Below are 6,340 nucleotides of genomic sequence, written 5' to 3'. Positions count from 1 at the left end.
AGAGGGAGAAGAAACCCAGGCCTGAAAGGAGAGAGGGGGACTGATGTGGAGGAATGGAGAGGTGAGGCTGAGGCCACGGCACTTGGGGATGGGGTGAGTTAGAGGAAAACAAGAGGCCGAGACCCTCAAGGGACACCCGCGAGCCTGGCTCAGTCTGTCCTAATGCCAGTGCTGGTGGGGGCTCTGCATCTCACACACGACTCACAGTGGCCAAGCATGCAAGGCAGCCTTAGGAGAACTTCCTTCTCTCACGAGGGAAATACCTGTCCCCAAAGGAACACTCAAAGTCCCCAGACAAAGCAGCACAATCGTGATCAGAAAGCTGTCGCGTGGTCGGCATTGTCACATAGCTGGTAAAGCCACTGTCTGCAATGCCAATCTCACATATGGGCGCCGGTTTGAGAACCGGCTCCTCCACTCCCAATCCTGCTCCTTACTAACGCACCTTGGAAAGCCTTAGAGGGTGGCCCAAATGCTTGGGCCCCTGCACCCATGTGGGAGACCCGGATGAAGCTCCTGTCTCCTGGCTTCAGCCTGGCCCAGCCCTGGCCATTTCAGCCATCTGGGGAGTGAAACCACAAATGGAAAGTTCTCTCCCCTTCGCCCATCCCGAGCTCTCTTTCCCCCTCTCTCTGTAACTCTGATATTCAAATACATAAATAAACCTTTTTTTAAAAAAGATTTATTTACTTATGCAAAAGTCAGAGTTACAGAGAGAGAGGAGAGGCAGAGAGAGAGAGAGAGAGAGATCTTCCATCTGCTGGTTCACTCCCCAGATAGCCACAATGGCTGGAGCTTCACCAATCCGAAGCCAGGAGCCAGGAGCTTCTTCCAGGTCTCCCACATGGGTGCAGGGGCCCAAGGACTTGGGCCATCTTCTACTGCTTTCCCAGGCCACAGCAGAGAGCTGGATCAGAAGTGGAGCAGTCGGGACTAGAACCGGCGCCCATATGGGATGCAGGCACTTCAGGCCAGGGCGTTAACCTGCTGTGCCACAAATCTTAAAAGGAAAAACAAAAAGAGAAAAAGAGAAAATAAATCCACGCAGGGCGATTGGAAGCAGAACTTGGGAGCCAGGTGATCTGTACACCTGGTGGCAGCAGGTCTGTGTCCGCAGGATCAGGGAAAGGCCCGAGAGAAGAGGGTGGGGTTTTGTTTTGTTTTGCTGGGGGGCGGGCTGCTGGTTTTCTGCATGTGTGACCCCCTAATCCTTTGCAGAGACAGGAGTTGCAAAGCCCGGGTCACACTTCTCTTGGTTCTAGAAAAGCGTGTAGGTCACTGATTTTCCATCAAGCAAGGGAACAAAAGGTCACCTGACCACATCCCGTCACTTGGGGCATCCCAGCATTGCCATAAATGTCTGTTAGGGATTGCAGTGAAGACCCGGACAGCACCCCTGGCACAAACCCACCCCTCCAAAGGCTGTGAAGAAGTCGGCTGATTGTATGCCTGGCAGAGAATGGCCACAAGATAACGAGAGAAAGTGTGGGGGGTTGAGGGGGAGCAAGACTCGGGGGGCTCAGGACAAGAGAGAGGGAGAGGCTCCTGGGTTCCACCAATGGGGAGCATGCAGGAACCAGGCCCCAGCCAACCTTTTAAAAGCAAAACGAGGTCCTCTGATGGCCGCACACATGCTGAGTGGTTTTGCACAGAGCAATCTGGGAATATGTCAGGTGCCCCCTCCTTTGGGCCCCTCATGCTTTCTCGGTTCCAGAATACTTAGCACCCCAAAGTCAGAGGGGACAGCGGAGGGCCGTAGAACAGTCCTCTATCACCCTCGGGCTCCCTGGCATGTTGGGAAGTCGAAGCCTCTGTCAGCTCAGAGGCCCTGGATCCCTCCCCAGCTGCAGTGCCCTTGCCACGTCTGGCCCAATGTGGTGCAGATGCCTGAGGTCCGGGGCTCTGTGCCAGACCACCTGGATGCGCACTGCTGGTGTTGTCTGTCGCAACCTCCCACCCTGTGCTCCAGACCTGAGCAGTACCCTCTCCAGCTGGGCCCTGGGCCAGGGGCCCACGTGGAAGATGGACTCTCAGGGTGAGTGGCCAGGGTGGCTGTCACCTGCCTGGAGGCACAGCTGAAGACCCCTTCCCCTAAAGGCTGCAGCTAGTGCACTGGGTACTGTGGCTCACAGGGGAGTTTGAGGAGGGAGGAGGCTTCCCGGGAGGGGTTGGGGTGAATATCCTGGAGACCACTTTAACCATGGCACCTTAAGACATGTGCCTTCATTCCCTGTCCCTGCTGGGCCTGCAACAGAGCCACCCATGGAGGAGCGTGTGTGGATCACAGCCGTCAAACATCTAAGCAGAGACAGGAAGTGGCGGGCAGTGGCAGGAAGACATGGACCCCCGGCCCTCTCGCCCTGGCTCATTTCCCACATCTCTTCTAAGAGCTTTCTTTCCTCTGCATCCAATGTAAGGGGGGTGCTCAGGAGGAGGCCTCTCCGTTGTTTACGGAGGACAGAGCCTGCTCTGACAGTGCCAAGCGTTTGGAAATGGGCTGCTTCTTGGTGGAAAACCAGAGCGCTTACCTCACCAGCTGGAAAGGGCTTTGCTGTGAGCTCAGGGGCCCCCGGCTGGGCTGGGGCTGCTGTCTGGGCAGCTCCAGCCAGACCCTCCTACCCAGACACGGAGAGTCTGTCCCTGCCAGCTTGGAGATCTCTGCCTCCATGTCAGGCTGTGGCCTCTGTGGCCTCTGGTTTTGTGGAAGGGCTGGACTCACCTCCCACACCCACAGCAGGTGCAGCCTTGCAAGAGGAGACGATGCCAAAGAAAACACAAGAAAACACGGCTCAGTTTTCAAGGCAGCTGATATCTGTTGAGAACTTGGCACCCGCCCATCCCCAGTCTGCCAGGTGCATCAGGGACAAAGAGGAAGTACGTGGCCCCCAGTGGCCTGGGTCTGAAGGTATGGACTCCTAGTGAGCCCAAGCACGAGTCAGGGAGCTGGAGCCTCTGGGGCAGTCAGGTGATAACTCTGTGCAGGTCATTGTGACAGACTGGCTGCTGCTCTGTCTCATCCGACACAGGGCAGGGACAGGGAGGGACCATCAGGGCAGGTGTCCCGCTGTGTCATGCACTAGAGTGAACCTTCAGGGCTGAGTAGAATTTGCCTAGACCAAGCAGGGACAACAGGGATGAGTAGGATTTGCCTAGACCAAGCAGGGACAACAGGGATGAGTAGGATTTGCCTAGACCAAGCAGGGACAAAGGTTTGGGAGTGACCCCAGGCCGTCAAGAGGCCAGCTGCCAGTCAGTGGCCCTCTTGGTGAGTGTGGGGAGGGGACATGCATCTCCATGACTGGCTCCACAGACCCACTTCCCCTTGAGACGGCCTCCTTGTACTTCCAGGCCTGGCTGGGGGCGCCTACCTCACACTCTTGTTAACAGGAATTAGACAAGTGACAATAATTAAGACAGAGAATTCAGAAAAGCAGAATGAAAATAGGTGCTCTCACTGGTCTCCAGTTCTCATACGGGGGGAATGGAGACCATGTGGGGCAGAGTTAACCTGACCTAAAGAGAAGTCTGGACACAGTAGTTGTTGCCGGTAGCGGGTGCAGGGGCGCTAGCAATGCCGGGCGGCCTCTCCCCCACCCCTCAGGCCAGGCCCCAGGCTCGATCCCTCCCCCCCCCCCCCGCTTCCTCCTCTCCCCGCCCGGGTCAGGCACGGGAAGGTCCAAGCCGCTGCCGGGTGCCTGAGGGCCTTCATGGCCGCCCCCACGGATCCCAGTGGAGCTGCCGAATCTCTATCTGGTGAAGCTCTACATGTATGACCTGTCCAAGGGCCTGGCCCGGCGACTCAGCCCCATCATGCTGGGAAAACAACTGGAAGGCATCTGGCATACCTCCATAGTTGTGTACAAGGACGAGTCCTTCTTTGCAAGTGGTGGGATCTCCAGCTGCCTGCTGGGAGGGACATTGCTTGGGCCCCCAGACTCTGTGGTTGATGTGGGCATCACAGAAGTCACAGAAGAAATCTTTCTGGAGTACCTGTCCTCCCTGGGGGAGTCTCTGTTCTGAGGTGAGGCCTACAACCTCTTTGAACACAACTGTAACACCTTCAGCAACGAAGTGGCACAGTTCCTGATGGGGCAGAAGATCCCTTCTTACATCACTGACCTGCCCTCTGAAGTTCTCTCCATGCCCTTCAGACAGGTGCTTCAGCCCCTCCTGGACTCCATCCAGATCCAGCATCCTGGGGGGAGCACCGTGGGCAGACCCAACGGCCAGAGCTAACAAGACCACATGGGACCACCCTGCTCACCAGGGCTTTTCCTCTTTAAACAAAACAAACCCTACCAGATTTCTATTTTATAATTTTACATCAGAGCTAACAACCAGGGGACGGCTTTTTAAATATCCCAGGGAATGAGATCACCAGGCTGCACATGGGACAATGCTGCTAAGGAACAGAGCAAAATGCCACCCCTTCCAATAGTATTACACTAATTTATTAAGGCTGTCTTGTCTGTGAGTTCACTTTTGACGCTGTTTCCTAAGCATCCTCCACACTGGAGAAGGGGGGTTGGTTAAGCAGCAAGCAAGAAGCACAATGTGGGGGAGCCCCAGCCTGGAAGTTCTTTCCAGAGGACACCCACACTGCAGGTGAGCCAAGCCACATCCGTTACCCCCTAGAGTTAAATGAACCAAAGGATTTGGCGCACGGTGACTAGCCCAGCCTAAGTGAACTCAGCTACGACCTCGCTCCCTTCCCTCCCCAACCCCAGCAAAGCTGTGGGGCCAGAGCTGGAGCAACCAGCACCTCAGGACTGAGGGAGAGTGACAGCAAGGACCAGAGCAAACAGGACAAAGCCATTCCTCCCTGCACCGAACTGATGGCCAGGCCTCCACCATCAGTTCTGGAAAACCTGCCTGGCCGCCCTCAGGCCACTTCCTCAGCACGGCCATCCTGGCACAGCTGGCGAAAGTCTGGGCTGCAGGGCGGAAACCAAGCCTTGTGCCTGCAAATCCTGGTGCAGGTCATTTGCAGCCCCTGTAACCACCCGTCCAGACCAACAAGCAGGCTGCAGCTAGGTACCAAGAGGGCTGACACCTGGCTCTAGAAAAATATCTCTGACGTATAAAGAAATAACAGTGCAGAATCAAGGTGGCAAGAAGGCTTAGAGTTGTTTCCGCTGGAAACTTGACCCTGTCCTGACTGTGTCCCAAAGCACCCATTATTGCGTTGTCATTCTGACTCAGGAAGCACAAGTGGGCATTCTCTGGAGGACTTGCTACTGGGAGTCTCTGACCTGAAGAGACCCTCGCGTTCCCTCTTGTCACATGAGCCTCCCTCCCATCAGTCGGGCTTGGAGGAGGATGTGAGGGGACGGGACCCAGGCAGCCCGAGTCAGCCCCGGTGTACTCACGCCCCTCCTGCTCAGCTCCTGCCTCTTCGCAGACTTGAGCTGTGCTGCTCCTCCCCGGAAAGCTGCTGCCATCTCTGGCCCGTCCCCTGCTGCCTTTTCCATGAGCCATAGCAGTTGGCCTCATCAGGGGCTCAGCTAAAGGAAGGGGTGCCTTCTGCCTTAGTGTTGCTGGGACCTCACTGGGGGCACATCCAGCCGGGACGTCAAGTGACGCTTTAGAACTGTAAGATTGGAGCATCTTTAGTTTTTCTCAAGATGCAGTCACTGATTCACAGTGTGCATGGCAGAGATCAACTGGAGCAAACACTGCCAGGGACCGTTGTTTGTTGGTCCTCATAGCAGGCTCGGGTCCCCAGAAGGTGAGTTTTAGAGGCTGGGTTTCCTCTGGGGGGGGCAGGGTGTTGGTCAAGGCCATCGCTCTGCTTCCCACCAGTGTCTTCCTTTTCCAGCGTTCCTTGTCCGGCCCCTCGCCCCCAGCCTCCTGCTCCAGACCTCTCCCCTGTCTCCAGAAAGTACTGGGTTTTCTTCTCCTCTCCCATATCCAGGAGCCAGTTGGCTCCTTCCTGCAGTCTCCCTCAGACCCAGTGCTGTTCTGAAAAGTTAGCCCAAGTGATGCCCCTAGAGAGTCGGAGTCACCCCCATTCATGCCCAGCAGCATTCGTGCCAATGCCTGTGCCCTGGGGCTTGTGGGGAGACAGAGGGACCATGAGCAGTCTTTCCAGAGCTTTGCAGGAAGGCAGGCCCCACCGTCACTGACTGGAAGCCCAGGCTCAGGCTCCGACCTCCCCCGCCCCGTCCTTACCTTTCGCTGTCTCACCCAGAACCACAGGAACGTGCTCATTGTAACCAGCTAACTCCGCATGGACGTGGACAGGCAGAGTGGAATGGGGTCACGTACTTGTGTCAGAGTGGACACCTCCATAGAGGTCCATTGGTTAAAAGGGACAGGGAAGGAGGAGGGATGAGGCTGC

At 56.3% G+C, this 6,340-nt stretch overlaps 1 pseudogene; it reads left to right on the top strand.

The window, feature by feature from the left end:
• Positions 1-2,022: 2,022 nt before the first annotated feature.
• Positions 2,023-4,553, top strand: LOC100353995 (desumoylating isopeptidase 1 pseudogene; annotated as a pseudogene).
• Positions 4,554-6,340: the final 1,787 nt, after the last annotated feature.

The sequence above is a fragment of the Oryctolagus cuniculus genome, chromosome 7 (genome assembly GCF_964237555.1).
Source record: "Oryctolagus cuniculus chromosome 7, mOryCun1.1, whole genome shotgun sequence".
Taxonomy (NCBI): domain Eukaryota; kingdom Metazoa; phylum Chordata; class Mammalia; order Lagomorpha; family Leporidae; genus Oryctolagus; species Oryctolagus cuniculus.
The sequence above is the reverse complement of the archived record's forward strand: the minus strand, read 5'-3'. Positions and strand labels throughout refer to the sequence as shown.